At 49.2% G+C, this 22963-nt stretch overlaps 1 long non-coding RNA gene and 1 pseudogene across 2 annotated transcripts; one reads left to right on the top strand and one right to left on the bottom strand.

Moving 5' to 3' along the window:
• Nucleotides 1-148: 148 nt before the first annotated feature.
• Nucleotides 149-22963, bottom strand: part of LOC127310738 (F-box/kelch-repeat protein At3g23880-like) — a 64476-nt pseudogene continuing 41661 nt past the window's right edge.
• On the top strand, nt 2467-5748 carry LOC127308768 (uncharacterized). 2 transcript variants are annotated; one of them, XR_007856744.2, is made up of 3 exons: nt 2467-3742; nt 3949-4837; nt 5509-5748. It is a non-coding gene; the product is annotated as an uncharacterized lncRNA (long non-coding RNA). The 2 variants fall into 2 exon arrangements; XR_007856743.1 differs by lacking the exon at nt 2467-3742 and having other exon boundaries at nt 3749-4837.

Genomic DNA, 22963 nt, shown 5'->3' on the forward strand with positions numbered 1-22963 from the left:
CAACATCGCTGTATGTTGCATTTCATCAAGCAGCGGTAGAAACAAGTGGTGTGACACTACTTGCAATTGTTTGCGTAACATGAAAGGATATATACGGCATTCCATCAACCAATTACACATCTGCAAGGGAATGCTATTTTCAGATGGGTTACGGCATTTCATCAAGCCTAGCTTGTTTCTCCCTCCCTGGATTGAGGGAAAGTAGTTTGTCCAGTTCAATAGTTCTCCCCAACACCCATGTAATAATACCATCACAATCTGTCATCCTCTTCCATAATTCGGCGCATAAGTCTGACACAATGAGGCAACCAAGACCACCACCCTCTGCCCGTATAACTGTGAATCCGCAAGTAGCCCTGGCAGACAAGTCTTGTGGCACAGGTATCACAGCTAGGCTTTGCCTCTCTAAATCAAACTCGAGAATTCGAAACGAAACCCCAATAAGCTGCCAGTAGAGGGAATTCCTATCCAGCACAGCGGGCATGATCATAGCAACCCCTACACCAGATGTAAGTGGCGTTGAGATGAGATCACCCCATTCGCCGGTCTCCGACGAGTAAAGGCAGGCGAGCGCTCGTCTATGTAGCCGGTCGTCGTCGTCCACTACTAAGGCCACCTGAAAGTGTTGGTCGTCTCCTGCAACGCGGAGCACCGTCCCGCTAGTGTGCACGATCTTCTCCTGATCGAAACTCAGGGGAAGGGCAATGCGGTGTTGGTCGCCCGTGAATGGATCCCACACCAAGACCTGTTTCCCATTCTGGACCAACATTAGTACGAGACCATGGCGGCATCCGAGGGGCAGGAAGCCACCGCCGCCGTCGAGCTGGAAGGAGAAGCGCCCGGGCGGAACATAATTGGGGGAGGTGAGACTGGACAGGGGGACGAAGAAAAAAAAAACGCTTCGCTCCGCTCTCGCCCCCTGCGCGGGCGAGACGGAGCCCACCCTAATCGCCGCTGCCCGCCTCCCATTCTCCTCCCCCTCCCCTCTGCCGCCGCGGCGCGTGCCGCCGGGCGTTGCTCGTGCGGTGCTGGCGGCGGCGGCCGGCCTTTCCTCGCGCGCGTGGCAAGGAGGCGCGGCGCCCGCGCCCGCGGCGGTGTCCCTAGGCTAGGTGCGGCCCGGTGCGGCCGGGTGGTTCCCGTGGCGGCGGCGCTGCTCCTTGGCGGCGGGGTAGCGCGGTGGCTTGGCGGTGGATGGTCGGTCGCCGGCGCGCGGCTGGTTGTGTCCTCCCGGCCCAGATCTGGGCCCTCTGGGCCCCATCTGGGTTTGGGCGGGCCGCCTCAGGCCCGATTGCTGCTCCCTGGAGGTGGACGCGGGGCGTCGGTGGGGTTGGGTGGTGGCGGCGCTGCTCGCCGGCCTGCTGCAGCGTGGCGGCGGAAACTTTACGGGCCAGGTTGGGCCCGGCTGGGCCAGTAGGGGCTCGGTGTGTTTCTGCTGGCACGTTCGGTCTGCTACCGCAATGGCGGTGGAGGATGTTCCCTCCCGCGCGGCGGCGGTGCTGCTACCCTAGACCCTGTTGTGCCCTTCCTTCCCTCGAGGCCTCGTGTCTGGGACCACAGTGAGACGGCGATGATGGCTTCAAGATCGTGGTGGCACATGCTGGTTGGTGGCAGCTGGGCGGAGCACTCCGAGTCGTCTGTGGTGGTGGTTTGGGGGGATCTGGAGAAATCCCTGTTGGCTTGGTCGACGCCGACGCGGTGACGCCTGCGGGTGCCGTCTTTTCTTCCTGAAGGGCGTCGGGGGTACCTGTAGTAACCCGGATTTTCAGGCTTATTATTTAAATTAAGAAGTGTTAATTGAGTACATAATCTTTTGTGTAGATAAAATTGGAGCAAAAAAAAAGGATTTTGTTTTGTATCCTGTTTAAGAAAATTATAATTAATTTTGGTATATGCATGCAAAATAAGTTTTGCCAAACAAATAAAATAGCACCAAAGCTGACCTCTTTACTAGCATGCATCGATTAGTGAATGATGAGGTGTACATGCATGTGCATATATATGTACGTTGTATGGAAGTATGAATACGTGCTAGTGGTTTGGACAAACTAGTTTTCGTACGTGGACACATGCGTGGCTAATAAGAGCTGAGTTAGTGTGTACGTGTCACTTAGAGATAGAAGAGCAAACCACAGCATCACAGGTAGCTGATCAATCATCATTCATTATTACTTAGCTTAGCTGCCTTGGGCACTCGATCTATATGAAGAAAGCGAATGGACTTTTGGGCATCGGACGTCGGCCAGAGATATTTTAGCCAGCTGCCTGGAATGGTCAAGCGGTAAGCGGCCTGATATTTTTGCAGAATAGTAATTCTATACCCAGGTCGGTTCAATCGAGCCGGACCGCGTAGCGTTTGCACCGAACCTCTTCGTGTGCCTGGCAACCTACCGCTGTACCGCATCGCATATGTCGTAATTTTCTTTTGCATTTTATACTCCGGCGGTTTTTTTTTTTTTTTTTGAGGGGAAACCACATGTTCATTCGAACACACATACAGCAGTACAGCACACACACACGCGGACCCAACCTGAAAAGATCCAGATGGACAGGTGTCCTAGAGGAAATGCACAAAGCACCCTGAAAAAAGGAGAAAATACAAAGAAGTCCTGTCGGTGCCCTGCGCACACCACCGTCGGCCGCCGATCCCGAGCTCCGCCGCCGCCGAAGCGCCGCCAGAGAGGGGAAAAGCGGAGATTACCAAACACCCAGCTCCGGGAAGCCCCATCGCAGCATCTGTGCTTTAAGAGCCTCAATAGTGGCCCGCCAGCGGCGGGACCTTGCCGTTGGAGCATGTCGGCCGGGGGACGCCCCCAGGCTTCACGGAGCCCGTCTCCAGTGCCCTCCATCGATGCAGTCGAGGAAGCGCAGAAGAGCCGCCTGCCTCTATCCATCGAACCCTGCTCGAGGCCATCCGTCCATCCGCAAAGGCCGCCGTCGCCGTCCTCGAAGAAGACGACACCGAACAGCCGACTCCTATACAAACCTCCAGAACTCCCGGCCGACGCAGGAGCACGCGCCGCCGTGATGGAGACGAGTCCCGAGGACAAAATCCTCCAGCCTGGTCGCCGCATCCACCTCGCCAACCAGACCCAGGAAAACCTACCTCCACAAGCTCTCCGGCGCCGCCCTACAGAGCACCGCCAAGGTGGGGAAAGAGCTGTAGCTACCTTATTTCCCCAAGACGCCACCTCCACCACCACGACGGCGTCCCTGGGAAGACTACTCCTACACCTATCTCCGGCGGTTTTGTTTGGGAGCTAGCCCACTACGCAGCCGTACCTGAACTTTTTTTATTGCCTTTTTCTAATCGAGAGCGTCCAGCGACGAGCGGTTTGGATATTGGAGTTGAGGCGCGGCGGCGACCGGTTTCGCGTCTGGCGGCGGCGGCGGCGCAGCGTCCGGCTGAATCGGGAGCCAGGCGAGTAGGGGGTTGGTTCTGCGCTCTCGCTGGAGTCGGCGACGCCGTGGCCGGCCCGGCCGGCCGAATCGGCGGCATGGTGAGCAAGCGGGTCGTAGCTGCGGGCGGCATCGGCATCGCCCCCATCTTCTCCTTTCTCTACCACAAGTGCTGTGCTGCTTTCCGCCGGTCATGCTGCGGCAGCCCGGCGAGCGGCGTCTCACAAACTCGGTCCACCATGGAAATCAGCCGACATAGGTCTTCTTCTGTTGGCAGTGAGGATTATTCAAGCATTGGTTTCTAGTGATGTTTCAGATTATTTTTACCTCCTAATGAGGCATCAAGGTACAACTGCATAGATATTTATTCATTACCTATTCATATTTCTTTCTTCACCGATTGCTTTTAAAGGCATTACCCCATTTCATAAGCTGTAAAATTAGTAACGTGTCTTGCTTGGTCTAATGAAAATAATATTACTGAAAGATGTCTATACTTTGTTGCTGTAAATTTTCGTTTCGAGTTCAGTTGGATCATTTTTCTTTTTGCAGGGAGGTTAGCAACCAATCCAACATTTTTCACTTACCTATGGACCATTTTTTTTGAGGTCTTAGGGGGTGGGGCAGGGAGGAGATACCTCATAGCTTGTTGCATTCACTCGAAGCTGACTCGGAACATTAATAAGTTCAGATTACAAATGCCCATAGACAGCTAGCAAGGGAGATAGGGTAATGCCACACTAACCTAGGCAGGAGAGCAGAAAAGAGCGGTAATAGAGCAGACCTGTTTTTATCAGCCATTGCATTATTTTTTACACGAAGTGCAATTAAACCACCAGGGATCCGAATGACCCAGCTAGCCCCCCTTGTCGGCTCCATCACATCTGCTCGATGTGGTTTAGTGTACTAACCGTACTCGCATCACTGGCCGGCCAACATAATTTCCTTTCGCTTATTTTACGTTGCTTGACCCAGCTAGTCGCCCTTGTCAGCTCCATCGCACCTGCTCGGTGTGGTTTAGGTACTAATCGTACTCGCATCACTGGCCGACGTAATATCATTTCGCTTCTTTTACGTTGCTTGGGACAGTTAATTTCTTTCTCGCTGTGGGGGGCTGGGTTTGGGAACTACCGACTCGGCATTTTTCTGTTCTAATTGGGATCGGTAGCCGCATGCGGTTTTGAAGGCGGGCGTCGAGAGCTTTCAACGGCGAGGGCGTAGGCGCGCGACAGCTGTAGTTGGCCTTGTCGGCCGACGGTAGCATCGCATCGAGGCAGGCGGTGCTGCGGGACCTTTCGACAGCCGTCGGTGGCTCGTCGGCTGACGGCAACATCAAGGAAAGTGGTGCTGCGAGAGGCGTCACGGTGTGGTGGGTGGCTGGCACAGCAGCGACCGGTGCGAGAAGCTTCACCACATGGTGGGCCCGGACTGCGACGAGTGGGTAAGTAACAAATTCTATGCCAAATGAATTTATCTGCCTATAATTTTGAATTGATATATTATCATTCCCGGCAACATATTGTGTTGTAATCATTTATGGCCGAAGATACTAACAAAAAACCACTAAAGAACAACTTATGTGTTTAACCCTGCAATATTGTAGAACACATCTTCCAGTTCAGGGAACCCGGATACATTAAACCAAAATCTTGTGTTTTTCTGTTCCTGTGTTGAAGATCCTATGAATCAAAGAAGTTTTTTCTCTTGCAAAGTCCCCTAGTCATGCCGAAAAAATATCAAGGATAGGTGTAGCTGACTAATGCCCACAACCAAGGTATAATCAAAAAGTGTTCTCCCATCCATGTTCATGACTCCAGGATGCAACTCTATATACTCTGAATGTGGCTAATTCATCTTTGTTTTAATTTTTTTGTTTGTTAATGTTTGGTAGGCAGAGTATATAGTTATCCTGAATCCGAATGTAGGCTTACAGGGTCCGACTAGTCTCTACATCATCGTAAATATACGGATGATGATGTGACAATGAACATTCTTATCTTCTTAAAGGCCATGTCACCTTCGTACTGAATCAATTTTTGCCAAAGGAATTCTTTGGTTGCAAATTATGTTCAGTTTCTTGAATCTTATGCTAATTCTGACCCCATTTTTCAGGACAGCCAGTAATGTTCAAAATATTAAGAGGAACTGGGATGTGTCCTTCTCCTGGGGTACACATTGAAATGTAGAGCTGCACCGCATGTTCTGGTCTTCAGCGCCTAGACACCTAGTAGGATGGAAATACAACATCAAAGCATAGTGTACTGGAGTTGTTGATGTAACTAGATAATTTGCACTGACTGTAATTTATTACGTTCACATATTTCATTTATTTTCGATATGCACTTTATTCTATGGGCACATGAGGTTATTCCTGTCGACATATGTTTTGTTTGCATGAAGTTCTTACCTACTCAGGCACGTAAATCTTACGTTGTGTGAACAGGCGGTCCTTTTTTCTCATGGGCACATCAGAACCGGTCAGTTAGTTTTACGTACTCTACATTTATTATAGTGTAATCCTTTTAATCGAATTTTGAAGTCGCCTCGAAAATTTCTTCGCGTTATTTAGGTGTAATCTAGACTTTTATCAAATTTTTAGGTTACCTCAACTGGTTGGCCTAATTTCTTGCGATGGAGTAGAAATTCTGTTAGTCGACCATGTTCCCTATGTTCGTTAGCAAATTTTATTAGCTAGGTTTTTTTTTTCTTACATTGATGTTGGACACACGGGTTGGCTTGGTATCTTTTCTTGTCGCATGCAAGGATTCGTACGTGCACCAATAAAATCTTACGTAGTGGAAAAGTCCAGCGGACAGCTGAGCCTGTGAACCGGACCGAGCGCGAGTGAGCAAGCGACGTAATTTTATGTTACCTGGCGCGCGGGCAATTGAAAACTGTCTGCTCCCAGGGAGTCAAATAGCGCGTCTATATATATATATATATATATATATATATATGAGTGCGGATTTTCTACAAAGGTGGGTAGCTACCCCTCTCAGTAGAACCGTTGGATATACCGATGAGATGTGTGCAGGTAGATGTGCTTACTTACCTTTGACCTTATTTGCTGATGTGGGCCCTCATGCTTACCGTTATAGGCTAACGGCATGGCAAACGGTAGGTGTTTTATCGGCTGTTTGCGCGTGCGTGGCAGGCTTGAACTGGCCTGACATTGCTGGCAGATTTCGAAACGTACAACATATTTTTTGTTGCTTCGTGCTGCAAAGTTGCCTCCGCTAGGAAAAGAATCTGCATGTCAAAAAAGGTTTCCCACGCCTAATCTGTCTAAAACATCCGCTTTTAATCGCCCTGTGAGTTCTTATATTTGCTGAACGTAGTAAATCGAAGTATCTTTGTTGCCGCTGATTCCTTGCAAAATCTGGGCATCTCTTCAGAATTTCTAGAGCCATTTTTCCTACTTTCCGAGGCACACACGATAAAAAGCAAGCAAAAGTAGAGATGAGCTCAGCTGCCACCTTTGCAGCAACGGGCAGTACAGGGGATAGAAGAGAGAGAGAGAGGCTTAGCCAAGCAAGAAATGAATCGATGGCTGCTTTGGTTTGCTGCTGTTACCGCTTCAAAAAAAAGGCACTCCTCCTAGTTCACACCAGCACACATGCAAAGGCCAGGCTAATAAAGCCCGGGACGATGCTGACGCAGATTTTTGGCTCATGGGTGTCACGCACCCCCATAGATCAGCCGCGTAAATTTGCTTTGAGATCGGTGCAAACATAGTAGCAAAAAATCGATCCAGGTAGCATCTATTCGAAATACAAGAGTATAGGAAACCTCTACCTGACATAAAGTTGTAGGGCCGGCCCTAGTGAGCAGAGTCTGCTCACGAACCTGTACGCTACATGAGGAAGCATCAATGCAATGGCCCCACATCTGACATCGATCCCCCAAATTAATTGATAGCTGCCCATTGTTTGTGGTGATAAATTTATTTTATACTCCTAGTTGGTACTGACACGGTAAATTATGAGTAATAATTACGTTTGAGGGAGTAGTGTGGGTGCCATAGATTAGGAAGTACTTATTCTGTTTTTGATAAACAATTTGGTTATCAAAATCCTTGTTTAGTGCTTAAGTACATAATCCTGGAATTAACTCCTGGTTATCACCTATTGATTTCTCTTTAGCTAAAATCATCCTAATGAAATCCCTTGTTTAGTGCTTGGTTAAGTACATAATGCAAATCCCGTGTTTAGTGCTTAAGTACATAATCCCGGAATTAACTCCTAGTTATCAGCTATTGATTTCTCTTTGGCTAAAATCACCCCAATCAAATCCTTTGTTTAGTGCTTGGTTAAGTTAAGTACATAATGGAGTAATTAGCTCACGGAATGAACTTCCTGGTCCGACCTGAGCTTGTTCTTTTTCGCGCATGAATGGATTTGCATTCATGGCTGTGGACCAATGCGCAGACAAGGGTCAGGTGGTACGGAGGTTGGCAGAAAAGGTTGGCAGAAATACGTGACTTGCTCAAATTCTGCTAACGATTAATACTCCTAATAATACAGTGGTCCTGGGACAGATGTTCGCCAGAGACATGGGTGAGGGGAGCACCCGTGAGCTCCTCTGCAATTCTCGGGACGATGCTGCCTAAAATGAAAAGGTACCTCTCCCAAATTCTCTCCACGACTGACATGCGCGCAGTGATAAAAAACCCAGGTAAAACTAACTACGTAGTAATTACTAACGCCCAACCCACTGTAGTCCGTATTCAATTAAAATTAGTTATCATGGTTTCAAGTCTACTTTTTATTGTGGTTTAAACGGTTGTAACTGACGTTTTTGGAATATTTTACACGTCAACAAAGACCTACTCCCTCCGGTCGGTTTAAATTGATGCGAGTGTGTTAAGCAACGTCAATTAAATAGGACCATAGGCAGTACTTCTTTATCTCCCCATGGCGCTTCTAAAAAGCAAAACGCTTGTCGTTTAAAATCACAACCGATGCTTCAATCCGTGAGATTCCGACCTTCTTTTTATTGTGTGTTGTGAGGTGGACTAGAAAGTCTAGAAAAAGTCATAGTGAATGCACCCCTATCAAACACGTAGAGGACAAGGCAGGTAAAAAAAGTAGTTTTGAAAAATTGTGGGTCTCTAAAACTACCAAAAGATGGTTTCTAGCTAGGCCAACATAAAAAGTACGGTAGGGAATCTTTCACCAATTTAAAAACGTATCGCAAGGAATCGAATCTTTCTAGCTAACGTCCGTTAGTTTTATACACCATGTTGTTACCGGTCTATCCAAAACTAAACACTAAGGTGGGTTTGACCAGTGGGAATCTTGAAGATACTATCCAACGGTACCAGTGGGGTGGGTAGCTACCCTCCTTTGTACCTGGTAATTATCGATATATATATATATACACACACACATGAAAAAGTACAATCGTAGCATAGGTGCTGGCGTGCTTCTCCGTAGAGGATGGGAAGAGACGAGCCATACCATAGATTTGGAGAATACTACCGGTGTTTTCTTATGGAAAATGATCCAATCCCCCCCGGCCCCGGGGGATTTTAGTTTGTATTTTTTGTAAATTTGGAAGTGTCACAACAAAAATTGGGTGCGGATACAACTAGTTACATATGAGGGTGGGCTTCCGTCCGATCAAACCGATCGTGCGGACTGCTTTTCCCCCATGTCCCCCCGCTTCTAAAAAAAAAATTAAAACCAACCTTATCCTCTCACCCAGCCAGCGTGACTTCGTCTTCTCCAAGTCCAACGACCGCTCATCGCTGCTTTTCCCTTTTCCCGGCCACCCACTGCTGCAGCCCAGCCCGGCCGCACACATCACCGCAGCTTCGGCCGCGCACGCTGCGTCTCCAACCTCATGCGCCTCCCTCGTGCAGCCCCGCCACCGGGAGCCATTGGAGGAGCCCTGCAGCGAGAACGACTGGCTTGGATCCTAGCCAGTAGGGCTTCCTTACGGCACCGCCGCCTCCCATCAGCCGCGCGTACCACCGCCGACGCTGCGGGAGGAGCTTCTCGGGGCGGGGCGCGCCGACGGTGGAGCAGCTCAAGGGCGGGCGCGCCGGCCAAGGGGCAGCTCGGCGGTTGGGGCGCGCCAGCCGTGGAGCAGCACGACTGGAGGGACGGTGGAGGAGTAAGCCGCAGGCGGGTGCCTTCGTGCAGGAGCCACGCGGCGCCGTGGTATGGGGCGTCGTGGTCAACGATGGTGCTGCTTCTCCATTGCGGAGAACGATCCCCGTGAAGGAGGATCAAGATAAGATAGAAGGAGGTTCAGAGTGCTGCTACCTTAGGCCTCCGGCGTTGCTACTGGCGGAGTGCGGCTTTTTGCTACCGGCCAAGGCCTTCTTTGCTACCTAGGCGTCTGGCGGTGCTACTCGCAGTTACGGGCGTCGCTTCCTTAGGTGAACGGAGTTGCTATAACCTTGGCGGCGCTGCTGCAGGCGAGGTCTTCGTTGATGTCTCCGGCGAGGTCTCCATTATGTGAAGTTGCAACATAGGAATAGTTTTTTTGCTACCATTTTTTTGCGGTTTTGCTATAATTGCACAATATATTTGCTACGGGTCTCCGGCTAGGTCTCTGGTGAGTTCGGCCCGAGTTCCCCATCGATGTCTCCGACGATATTCATTTTTGCTACAATAGCACAATTGTTTTGCTACGAGCTCTCCGGCGAGTCTCCGGTGGTGTGTCCGGCGAGCTCAGCCGTTTTCTTTTATTTCGTGGGTGAACCATTTTTGCTACATTGAAGCAAATGCAGGGTGTTTTTTGCTACAATATCATAACTTTTTTGCTACTTGGTCTCCGGCGATGTCTCCAGCGAGTCTCCGGTGAGGTCTCCGGCGAGTTCAACAGTTTTATTTTATTTTCGTGAGCGAACCGTTTTTGCTACACTGAAGCAAAAGCGAGATTTTTTTTGCTACCCGGCAGCAAAAAGGACACGTGTCAGCACGGGGACCAGGATGCTGGGAAATCAAATCCCCCGGGGGATTCCTAGCACTGTCCTTTTCTTATCGGATAATATCGATAGATGATTGTTTATTCAGGCAAGCTGTTATACCCTTTCATGTACTTTGGTAGAATAGATTTTGCTGTCAATTGATATAGTATATGGTAGATAGATGTGATATTCCGTTGAGATATTTGTGGACTAATGGGCCGGTGTCGGTATACGGTGATGGATCCGCTGGAGCCACCAATACGAATCGGGCATTAGCGCGAGTGTTGATTTGGAAAGTGGTCAACCTGAGAAATAACAACAATTGTTTTATAACAGAAAACTTGTTTTATAACAGAAAACTTAGTGCTACGAAGGTAAACATATTGTACCGGTCACAGTTCAGGTGTGGGACTGACTGAGTTCTCCGCTGGGGACGGCCTTGTTCTAGAAAGTGTCGATGATGGATCCGTAGGAGCGATCGACATCAGTATGTTCAGGTGTCCGGGTTCTAGTGGGCTAAAGGGCTCTGCTCTTCTAGCGCCTGTGTGGTGCTAGTCGAGGCTGTCGACGTCGGAGTACCCCTCTACAGAGTGTAAAAGTGTGGAATTTCACCCCTGTGACTCCCGGGTTGGGAACGCTTACTTTCATGTGCTAGTTCATCCTACTCTTCGGTCGAACGAAATCTTCCGCTAATGACGTCTGCATCTAAAAAAACATGGAGGAGCTGGATGAGTACGACAAATCATACTCAGCAAACCGATTACACACAATCATATAAATTGTAAAATAGAAATGTTTTTCTGAAAACGGGTTGTTAAATAATTAAGCATTTTAAAGACACGGTGCTGTTGCGGTCAAAACCCACCGGCGGGCAGCGACGGGCAACACAGTAGAGCCGGGAACAACTTAGGGCTGCGGCTAGCCCTGGTCCCTCCGAGCGACGGCCCGCAAAGCCTCTGGTACACACGTCCGATGCTGGTGCAAGGGCGTGCCACCTGACCTATACCTGGTCAGGAAGGTGATGGAGATGCCTCGCTTAGTTTCCTGCATGGCATACACGTAAACATTAAATACGAGCCTCGATCGGCTCTCAGGTTGTCCTGTGAATCGGCTCAAGGAGCCGATCCACCCATGATTCGTACGAGGTGCACGAATATATGGTGGTCCTGCTTGATCAAGATAAAGCTAACTCGATCTACGACGATTTGGGGTTTTCACCGCATAATCGGATCATCCTACTCACGATTGGGCCTCGCGGCCACGCACGGTGATCGTAAGCCGATCCTAGATAGGGCCTAAAAACCAACACGAGGTTGATCCCCGGAACATCCTGTCTAGGACTAGCAAACGACACCCTACGTGCCGCTGGATCCTCCAACCCTTTGTAAGGCCTAACTATTGCAGATATTAAACTAATCCTTGATGAACAAGGAGCAACCGTAACGGATCGGATCTACTAAATAATGATCAAGCGGGGTGCCGCCCCTACACCTAAGATAGGTGTAAGGGCGGCTAGATATGCATGGGTTGCACTACGACAACATATGATACGAAGAACTATGCTAACCCTAACACATCTATGATAACTACGTTGCTCGCCATCAAAAAGGCTTCAGTACGAGCAACGCATGAACAACATAAAGCTTCTGCTGCCTAGATCGCAAGATGCGATCTAGGCAGCATGATGCTTACCGGTAGAAACCCTCGAGACGAAGGAGTTGGCGATGCGCCGAGATTGATTGGTTGGTTGAACGTTGGTTGTTGTTTATTTCATAAACCCTAGATACATATTTATAGTCCAGGGGACTTTCTAATTTAGGCGTGCACCTAACCGTGCACGGGTCAAACTCTATCTTCTAATCTAAGATGCGATCTACTATAATACAGATACACGGGAAATCTAGCCCAAACTCTCCGTGCAAGGCCGCTTCAGGGATCTTTCACGTGTATTCCAAGCCCATCTCCCTTACGGCCCACCTCCTGATTTGGCCAAAATCTGGTGATAACACATGCCCCCTTGGTTTTGGAATTGATAATTCCAAAATCACTCTGTTCTTCTTCGTCGGGTCATGTCGTGGCAGAGTAGAACCGTTGCAGTATTCTTCATTGTGACAACTTGCCTTCTCAACTTCTCTGCACGATTTGACAATTTTGGCCCCACCTCCTCGGAAACTGCTCGAGCAATAAATCTTTGCTCTATCCCCTTTATCTGCAGCATCGAACAGTCCATCTCTTCATCATCCAGTTCCAAACTAGCCCTCAGCCAAAAACCCTCTCCTTCCCCAGCCATGTCGTCCCCTTCCTCCTCTTCCGTTTCTCTCCAATCCTCTTCCTCAAGCGAGTTGATTCTAGAGCACGACCAGATGGAGGCGTACAACCGGCGCGCTCCCAAGCATTGGGACAAGCGGGAGTGGGACTTCGACTTCGTACCAGAGGGCGAGGACCTCGTCTGGTCAGACGGGGCCATGCCCCTAACTGACGGGGAAGATGACCTCCGGTTCCTGGTTGACGGAGCACTGGAGGCGGAGAGCGACGACAATGACCCTCTCTTCCGGGGTAAATTCACCTCCGTCACCAAAGAAGAAGAAGAGGATGATGAAGACGAAGACGTCTCCTCCGACATGAAGAAGGAACAGGAGAACGACACCTCTTCCGACGAACCGCCGCCAAAGCGCATCCGTGGCTGGGCCTGGTCAGATGAGGACGATGATGATGACGAAGACGAAGCCTCCGCTGAAGTTCACAGTAGCAGCACCGAGGGATTCGTCGACAGCAGCAATGAGGGCAGCTACCCCAGCGACAGCGAAGATGGCAACAGCCCTGAGAATAGGGACCTACTAGTATAAGATCAGGAGTAGCAATCTGTCCCTTTTGCTGAACAATCGGCTTCTCTTTGTAAGAAATCTTATTATCAATGAAAAATTTCTTTTGACTTTGCCGATGTTCTTTATGCTGATTTAGCCGATTTTTCCTCATCTGACTTTGCCGATTGTTAGCCTAACCAATGCTCAACGACCAGATGGGGCCGCGACTTGGTCTCTCACGATAATCTGCGAGACAGGCCAACTCAGTCGTCCTTCCAAGTTAACCAGCTCTGCCGATGACGATAGCACTGGGTGAAGCCGATCGCAGCAGACCGGCGATTTGATCTTGAGTGGGCGTTTTTAAGAGAGCCCCGGAACTGTTGCTGAATCAGCTTGGATGCTGAAACTGATAACTCTGTAACAAAAGCATCATTCTTCCGAACAGTTGCGGTGTAGAGCCAGCTGATTCCAACAAAATCGGCTCCCAAAGCCAAGAAACTCTCGGGCGAGTTGCCCCCCGAGCCTCATCCAAAGCAAGCCAAATGCATCGCCATCGGCCTCCAAGTTATAATGCAGAACCAGCCGATTCCAATCAAATCGGCTCTCCAGAGCAAAGATATTTCAGGGCGAGCTGCCCCCCGGGCCTCTTGATTTCCGGAAGAGCCGCCGCACTGAAAAGCTTTGGAAAGATCAGCAGATCTGTTCCTTGAACCAAGAAGCCTCAAATACAATGGCTTCCCAACTCCTCCTTTGCGCCTTGCTGATCAGATCAGCTCATCATCTTTGGCAGACTAATGCAACTTCCGGTGAGGATGTTTTTGAATCTCTGATACCCTCCTATACTCTGGGCGTAACAACCTCTGGAAGTGACCTTGATCAAGCCGCCACCTTGGTCCATGCCAGGCAAAACGCCATAGCCGCTCGACTCGTAATCGGCTGTGCTCATGCTCCTAGGATAGGTATGCTCCCTTTGTTGGACTCACCCTTAGCCTGATCTATATGTTTGCACTGGTACTGCTAAACTTGGAGACTTTGCAGAAGGAGTTGGAAGTCTTGAGAAGGGATTTATCCAGTAGAGCCTCTCCCTGTAACTCAACAACTACTCCATCGGGCTTCTGCTTATATCAGCTGTACCTCTTTAGTCGATGGCCATGCACCGGCTGTGTACCATCCATAAGAGAGTTTTTTTTTTACTGGCCGATTTTTTCCTATCGGCCCACAATGTTTTACTGCACACATGTTCACCTGTTCTGTGATTAGATGCCCCCCGAGCCGAATCTGGCAGGTGACTGCGGATATCGGCTTTGTGATTGGCCAAGGCATTGTATTTGTACATCGGCTCCGATGGGATTAGTGTTGACTTTCATCCGCCAACGTGACCGCTGCCCAGTAGAGCGATGTTGAACACAAGTAGAACATGTGGTGAAGATAATTTTGGCCGATTGCTGAAAATCGGCCTCCATATTGATTGAAGCGCTCAATGAAGGTTCTGTAATATCCCTTCATAGATTTTTGGGGCCGATCACAAGGATCAGCCTTGCCACGTTTGCTCATTGCTTTGTCCTTGCTACTCGGTCAGGCCAGTGGACAAGACCAGCCCAACCTCATCCTTTGTCACGTCGATGCGCTCGCTGTCGTCCTCCCTGAGTGCATCGTTTAATCCTGGAGCACTAAACTCCATTGGAAGGATGAGTACCATGTTTGTGCCAGCCGATGTTTCATCATCGGCTTTCCTTTGCTTGGGGCGCCACTCCTTTTTCCGTGGACGACCCTCTTCGTCCAGGGTTCGCTGAACTTTCGCAGCCAGATCAGGTCGCGCCTTCCTTAGCGTGTGCAGGTATAACCTTTCGGCTTCTTCCAAGCCGCGCAATCGCTGAACCCTACGCTTTTGGGAGCGGCTGAGTCCATCAGGGCACCACCTTGGCCGGTGGTACCTGTCTTCTTCTTCTTCTCCCTCGTCTTCCAAATCTTCAAGATCTTCCAACCGAGGGGACTCAGCGTGTTTGCTTCGAGGCGGGAGAGGCCCTAAGCGTTGGAACACGGACACGTTGGCTGCCTCCTTCTTCTTCTGGTTGCATTCTGGGCAATTGCCGATTGTAGGCAATCGGCTCATTCCTGAATCCCAGCAGTGTCTGAAGAAGGGACAGTCCCAGTGCCTGTCCTCGTTGTCTCGCTCCCTTGACTTTTCCTTGGCACGGCGCTCGTACTCCTCCTCATCGCGATCATGCCGACGATGTCTTCTGGTTTCTCTAGCCAGACGATCTCTTTCATCATCATCGCTGGATCGTCGACATTGGTCATACTGACTCACATACTTGTTGAGGAGGTGATCAGAGAGGGGTCGCTGATATCTTATGTTCTTCACCTCTCCCTCTGTGACGTAGCGCTTGCCATCGTGACGGAGCCGATCGCGTGGAACGGCCTCCTCTGTGTCCTTGCTACGAGAGCAGCTGCCCTCGTCTCCATCCTTGCCATCGTGGTGTCCAAGTCCTACCATGTTGATGCTGAACGAGGATCCTGGCTGGCAACCTTCAGGGTAAGTGCATCCCACCATGTTAACAGCGGGGAAGGGTTGGGTGTCGACCTTCATGGCGTACTGGTTGAAAATCAGACGTCCTTGTTCTATCGCCATTTGGATCTGCTGACGCCACACCCTGCAGTCGTTGGTGGCATGGGAGAGCGGATTATGCCATTTGCAGTATGGCTTTCCGTTCAGCTCCTGTACCGTGGGGAATTTGAGACCTTCGGGTATCTTCAACTGCTTCTCCTTGAGTAAGAGGTCGAAGATTTGCTCAGTTTTGGTCACGTCAAAATCAAACCCCCTGGGCGGGCCTGGTGGCTTTACCCATTTGCAGGACACGGGGGTTGCCCCCCGAGTCCATTCAGCCACTGCTACCTCTTGATCTCCCGCAGAGATTTCGTCCTCCTCTGCCTCGACCAGGACTACTGCACGCTTGAATTTGTCCTGGTACAAGTCCGGGTGGCGCTGTTCATATGCTGACAATTTCTGAACCATGTGCGCCAGTGAGGGGTAGTCTGCTTGGGAGGCCATGTCCTTGAGCGGCGCTGCAAGGCCCGCTACTGCCAACTCGACTGCTTCCTTTTCAGTCACACGAACCGAATAACATCGGTTCCTAAGATTCCTGAAGCGCTGGATGTATTCTGTCACAGTTTCCCCGCGCTTCTGACGTGTTTGTGCTAGATCGGCAAGGCCAGACTCGGAAGCCTCTGAGTGGTACTGCATATGGAACTGTTCTTCCAACTGCTTCCAAGTCCGGATCGAGTCTGGTGGCAACGAGGTGTACCACCCGAAAGCCGATCCCGTGAGGGACTGTGGGAAGAACCTCACGCGTAGTGGATCCGACACTGAGGCCGTTCCTAGCTGTGCCAAATATCGGCTCACATGCTCGATGGAGCTGGAACCATCTGATCCACTGAATTTGGAGAAATCAGGGAGCCGATATTTAGGTGGTAGCGGGATCAACTCGTACTCATCGGGGTACGGCCTGGAATAGCCGATTGCCCTCCTTTTCGGCACCATGCCGAACTGGTCTCTTAGTATGGTACTGATTTGATCCGCGGTGCTGGCTGCAGGAGTCGAACTCTGAAGATTCGCCGGGGTGGCGTACTTAGCCAGCCATGCTTGCTTTTCCAGCTCTGAGCCAACTGCAGGAGCTGAGCTCTGGAGGTTCGTCGGGGTGGCGTACTTAGTTAGCCACGTCTGCTTCTCAAGATCTGTCGCTGACGTTCCTCCTGTTTTCCCAGAAGTCCCTGATGTTGTGGCCTGGTTTGTGAGCGCCCAGTTACCGCAATCTGGCACATACGTGCACATGTACCCGTGAGGGATCTCCTTAGGCGCCTCCTGCAAGAACTGGCAGTCATTAGGGTCACCACCGATCTTGTAGACGACGAATGCCGGTGAGTTCGGCACTTCTGGTGCTGCCAACGCAAATGGCAGCGGTGGACGGGACTGGAGTGGCAACTCTCCTTGATGCGTCCCGAGAGCTGGTCCTGACGGCGAGTACTGGTGCCTCATGATTTCCTGGATCACCCGAAGAGCGACACGCTCCAAAGCGTTCACCAGGTTCTCAGAGTGGCGGTGTAGCGAGTGAGCCACCAAGTAGTTGATCTCCTGCCGCAGGGACCTGGTGCGTTCTTCCGATGGGGCGGATAGGTCTATCCCATCGAGCGCACCGTCAGGCGAGAACCCCTTCCACCTGATGCCATGTGAACGGGTTCTGTGAAAAGAGCCGATGAGATCGGCCTCGAGGATAGCTTTGACCTCGTCATACTTCTTCTTGAGCTCGTCTGTCAGATCCTCGTACGTGACTGGCGTGCCGTCCGCCATCTCAGATGTAGATGGCGATGTGGTTGATGTAGAAGCTTGTCCCACCGGGCGTGCCAGAATGTGTTGCGGTCAAAACCCACCGGCGGGCAGCGACGGGCAACACAGTAGAGCCGGGAACAACTTAGGGCTGCGGCTGGCCCTGGTCCCTCCGAGCGACGGCCCGCAAAGCCTCTGGTACACACGTCCGATGCTGGTGCAAGGGCGTGCCACCTGACCTATACCTGGTCAGGAAGGTGATGGAGATGCCTCGCTTAGTTTCCTGCATGGCATACACGTAAACATTAAATACGAGCCTCGATCGGCTCTCAGGTTGTCCTGTGAATCGGCTCAAGGAGCCGATCCACCCATGATTCGTACGAGGTGCACGAATATATGGTGGTCCTGCTTGATCAAGATAAAGCTAACTCGATCTACGACGATTTGGGGTTTTCACCGCATAATTGGATCATCCTACTCACGATTGGGCCTCGCGGCCACGCACGGTGATCGTAAGCCGATCCTAGATAGGGCCTAAAAACCAACACGAGGTTGATCCCCGGAACATCCTGTCTAGGACTAGCAAACGACACCCTACGTGCCGCTGGATCCTCCAACCCTTTGTAAGGCCTAACTATTGCAGATATTAAACTAATCCTTGATGAACAAGGAGCAACCGTAACGGATCGGATCTACTAAATAATGATCAAGCGGGGTGCCGCCCCTACACCTAAGATAGGTGTAAGGGCAGCTAGATATGCAAGGGTTGCACTACGACAGCATATGATACGAAGAACTATGCTAACCCTAACACATCTATGATAACTACGTTGCTCGCCATCAAAAAGGCTTCAGTACGAGCAACGCATGAACAACATAAAGCTTCTGCTGCCTAGATCGTAAGATGCGATCTAGGCAGCATGATGCTTACCGGTAGAAACCCTCGAGACGAAGGAGTTGGCGATGCGCCGAGATTGATTGGTTGGTTGAACGTTGGTTGTTGTTTATTTCATAAACCCTAGATACATATTTATAGTCCAGGGGACTTTCTAATTTAGGCGTGCACCTAACCGTGCACGGGTCAAACTCTATCTTCTAATCTAAGATGCGATCTACTATAATACAGATACACGGGCAATCTAGCCCAAACTCTCCGTGCAAGGCCGCTTCAGGGATCTTTCACGTGTAATCTTCCAAGCCCATCTCCCTTACGGCCCACCTCCTGATTTGGCCAAAATCTGGTGATAACAGGTGCCACACATGAAAGTAAGCGTTCCCAACCCGGAAGTCACATGGGTGAAATTCCACACTTTTACACTCTGCAGAGGGGTACCCCGACGTCGACAGCCTCAACTAGCACCACACATGCGCTAGAAGAACAGAGCCCTTTAACCAACTAAAACTCGGACACCTAGACATACTGATGTCAATCGCTCCTACAGATCCATCATCGACATGTTCCAGAACAGGGCCATCCCTAGCGGAGAACTCAGTCAGTCACATACCTGAACTGTGACCGGTACAATATGTTTACCTTCGTAGCGCCAAGTTTTCTCTTATAAAAACAATATTATTATTTTCCATGATATTCACTTCCCAAATCAATACTCGCGCTAATGTCCATGTATCAGTGGCTCCCACCGGATCCATCACCGTATACCAATACCGACACATTAGTCCACAAATATTTCGATGGAAAGATTCACATGTCTCTACTAAATAAATTTAGCAGCAAAACATATTCTACAGAATTATATGAGAGAGTATAAAACAGCTTGCCTCAATACAGATGATAATCCCTGCTATCAAATAATATTCTCACAGTCGACTCTGCTCAAGATGATAATCCACGCCGCCAAAAGAAACCCGTTGGCAAAACAAATACCAATCTATCGTCGGCTCTCTTCTAGGATACATTAACTGTTGGATATAGTGCCCTAGAGGCAATAATAAAGGGTATTTATTATTATATATAAATAGTTCATAATAGTTTCGTGCCATGCTATAACTGTATCAATCGGAAACATTGATACACATGTGGTATTGTAAATAAACCAGAGTCCCTAGTGAGCACACATGTGCACAACTAGTTCATTATGGTCAATCGTTGGTCAAGGTTTCCCGATCATGGACATGTAGTCATTGACAATGGAGTCATATCATTTAGAGAAATGATATGATGGACATTCCATGTATAAGTATTGTAACGCGATGAAGTCACATCAAGTTCAACGTTACGATATTTAAGAAAGCGTAGTAACCTAATCCTTAGACCGTGAGACCATATTTAATCATCGTCTCCGCAGGATGCTTTGGCTGCATCAACCGTCACACCATAATAGGGTGATCATAAAGGTGTAGTTGGGTATTCCAATGGAACGGTTGAGGTGTATGGGTCAAGAGCGGGATTTGTTCATCCGCGTGACGGAAGATACTCTGGGCCCACTCGGTGAGATTACATCCGAGTTGCAACACATGACTAGGTCATGAGGATGGAATCGAACGGAACGAGTTGAATAGCCTTGTCGGTAATGAGAACGAACTAGGTATGGTGATACCGATGATCAAGTCTCGGGCGAGTGCTGGTATCGAAATAACAAAGGGAATGGGATTCAACGTTTGTGGTTCAATCATACGACGATCACATCTTCGTAGAATACACAGGGATCACTATTGTTCTCCAGAACACCCTGGTGATCATTTGATCGGGGAGTCGTCTCCTTCATACCTGTGTGATTCACGAAACCGTAGGGAAATACGCTTAAGGGTTCAACGAGATTGTTTTGGATTCATCGGAAACACCGGAGAATAGAGAAGAGAGAACCGGAAAGGGTTCCGGAGGAATCCGAAGGTGTTCGAAGTGATATGAGAGGTGTCTCGGTTCATCGGGAATTAAATAATATGTATTATATATTAATTAAGTGAATTAATATTAAATATATGTATTTATTTAATTATTTGGTGCAGCCCACCCTTAATGGGCCCTCCCGGAGGGGGCCCATGAGGTGGCCGGTGACAAGGGTTTAACTTGTCAATGCCTACAGATTGTAGACTTAGGGTTTCGTAAGAAGTAGAGAGCAAGTAGATCTCGAAGGTTCAGACGAACAAAGGCGTCCGGTGAAACAAAATACAGTGGCTATGTTTACACAATGATTCGATCCCCTCTTTCTGCCTTGGCTTCTCCTTTATATAGGAGGAGAAACCCGAGGCTCATATCGTATCGTACAAAGAGTTCTATTTCGGGTCGGTTTAGACATTTCCTTATATTACATATATTTCCTATATTGACTAAAATTCCTCAAGCCGCACGTTCATGACTTCATGGGCCTTCCATTCCTCGAGTCCACGGGCCTCAAGCTTCTTAATAAGACCAAGGTACTTTATTCGGCATGCCTGCTAGGCATACCTATGTCAGTAGCCCCCGAGATTTTGCTTGAGTCGTAGAGTCGAGTAAAATCTTCATCGTACATATGCATAATAAATCGTCGGATTATACCAATTCTGTGTTGAATATCTATTTTGTACAGGGATATTGGTAAATGAGGCTGGTTCATCTGACGGATCAGGTATCAGTTAATTGCTCTTGTGGCAAACCCGGAAAAACCTACTTCAAGCTCAAGTCCCTGGACTCGAACCCGGGATACTGGCATAATTTGACACGTGCCGCTTCAGGACTTATCGTTAATCGAATCCCAGCTTATTTTATCGAGTACCCAACGCGTCCGTCGGGATTTTTCTTCACATCTGTTGACGTGGATAAAGTGGGAGAGCGCATTCGGGTGCGATGCCACGCCACGCAGGATGGATCCTAGGGTCTTACCTTCATGATTCTTTTACGAATCACAGCATCCAGAGTTTTTACCGCGGCGGACGCGCTCCGGGAATATATTGTCGAATGCCTATGTTCGGCTGATGGAATACCTCATTTCTTCGAGATGCCGTATCAATATTTTGACGCTCCCGATGGGAGTATATGACGAGTTTGTAAGACTCGAAGATATATGCCAATTGCCGAATTTTATCGGGTGAATACTATATTGCCTTTCTATCTTGTCATGAATATATTTCATCGGGTGCGCGACCAGCGCTCCCGATGGGAGTAGCCCCCGAGGCTACAGCCAAGTGTTTACACTTGGGTGTAGGCTCAACTTCTGCTATCTTGTCTCTTGTAATAAATCATATGTAACACTTGTCGAAGATTCCTCAAATTCATCGGGTGCGCGACCAGCGCTCCCGATGGGAGTAGCCCCCGAGGCTACAGTCGAGTGTTTGCACTCGAGTGTAGGCTCACATTGTTTTTCTTCAACTTTTTCTATATTGTCTTTTTATCGAAAACTTATATTTTTACAAGTAGCCCTCGAGCATATGGGCAGATACTTGTAACTGATCATAGGCTTCGAATTAACTTCTTGCCGCATACTATTTTTTCCAACTCGAATGTTTCTTCCAACTCGACTGTTTCTTCCAACTCGACTATTTCTTCCAACTCGACTGTTTCCACAGGTTGACGTTGATGCTGACGAAAACCATGTGTTTCTTCCTTGGGAAGGTACCTTGATACGTCTCCGACGTATCGATAATTTCTTATGTTCCATGCCACATTATTGATGTTATCTACATGTTTTATGCACACTTTATGTCATATTCGTGCATTTTCTGGAACTAACCTATTAACAAGATGCCGAAGTGCCAGTTCCTGTTTTCTGCTGTTTTTGGTTTCAGAAATCCTAGTAACGAAATATTCTCGGAATCGGACGAAATCAACGCCCAGGTTCCTATTTTCACCGGAAGCATCCAGAACACACGAGAAGGACCAGAGGGGGGGCACTGGGCCCCCAGACCATAGGCCGGCGCGGCCAGAGGGGGGGCCGCGCCGCCCTATAGTGTGGCCCCCCTGTCAGCCCTCCTGCGCCGCCTCTTCGCCTATTTAAAGCCTCCGTCGCGAAAACCCTATTACGTTCGACGAAACCCACAGAAACCTTCCAGAGCCGCCGCCATCGCGAAGCCAAGATCTGGGGGATAGGAGTCTCCGTTCCGGCACGCCGCCGGAACGGGGAAGTGCCCCCGGAAGGCTTCTCCATCGACACCGCTGCCATCTCCACCGCCATCTTCATCACCGCTGCTGTTCCCATGAGGAGGGAGTAGTTCTCCATCGAGGCTCGGGGCTGTACCGGTAGCTATGTGGTTCATCTCTCTCCCATGTACCTCAATACAATAATCTCATGAGCTGCTTTACATGATTGAGATTCATATGAGTATTGTATCACAATTTATCTATGTGCTACTCTAGCAATGTTATTAAAGTAGTTCTATTCCTCCTGCACGATGTAATGGTGACAGTGTGTGCATCCGTGTTAGTACTTGGTTTATGCTATGATCATGATCTCTTGTAGATTATGAAGTTAACTATTGCTATGATAGTATTGATGTGATCTATTCCTCCTACATATGCATGAAGGTGACAGTGTGCATGCTATGTTAGTACTTGGTTTAGTCTTTTGATCTATCTTACACTATAAG

This window comes from Lolium perenne, chromosome 6 (genome assembly GCF_019359855.2).
Source record: "Lolium perenne isolate Kyuss_39 chromosome 6, Kyuss_2.0, whole genome shotgun sequence".
NCBI classification, from domain to species: Eukaryota; Viridiplantae; Streptophyta; class Magnoliopsida; order Poales; family Poaceae; genus Lolium; species Lolium perenne.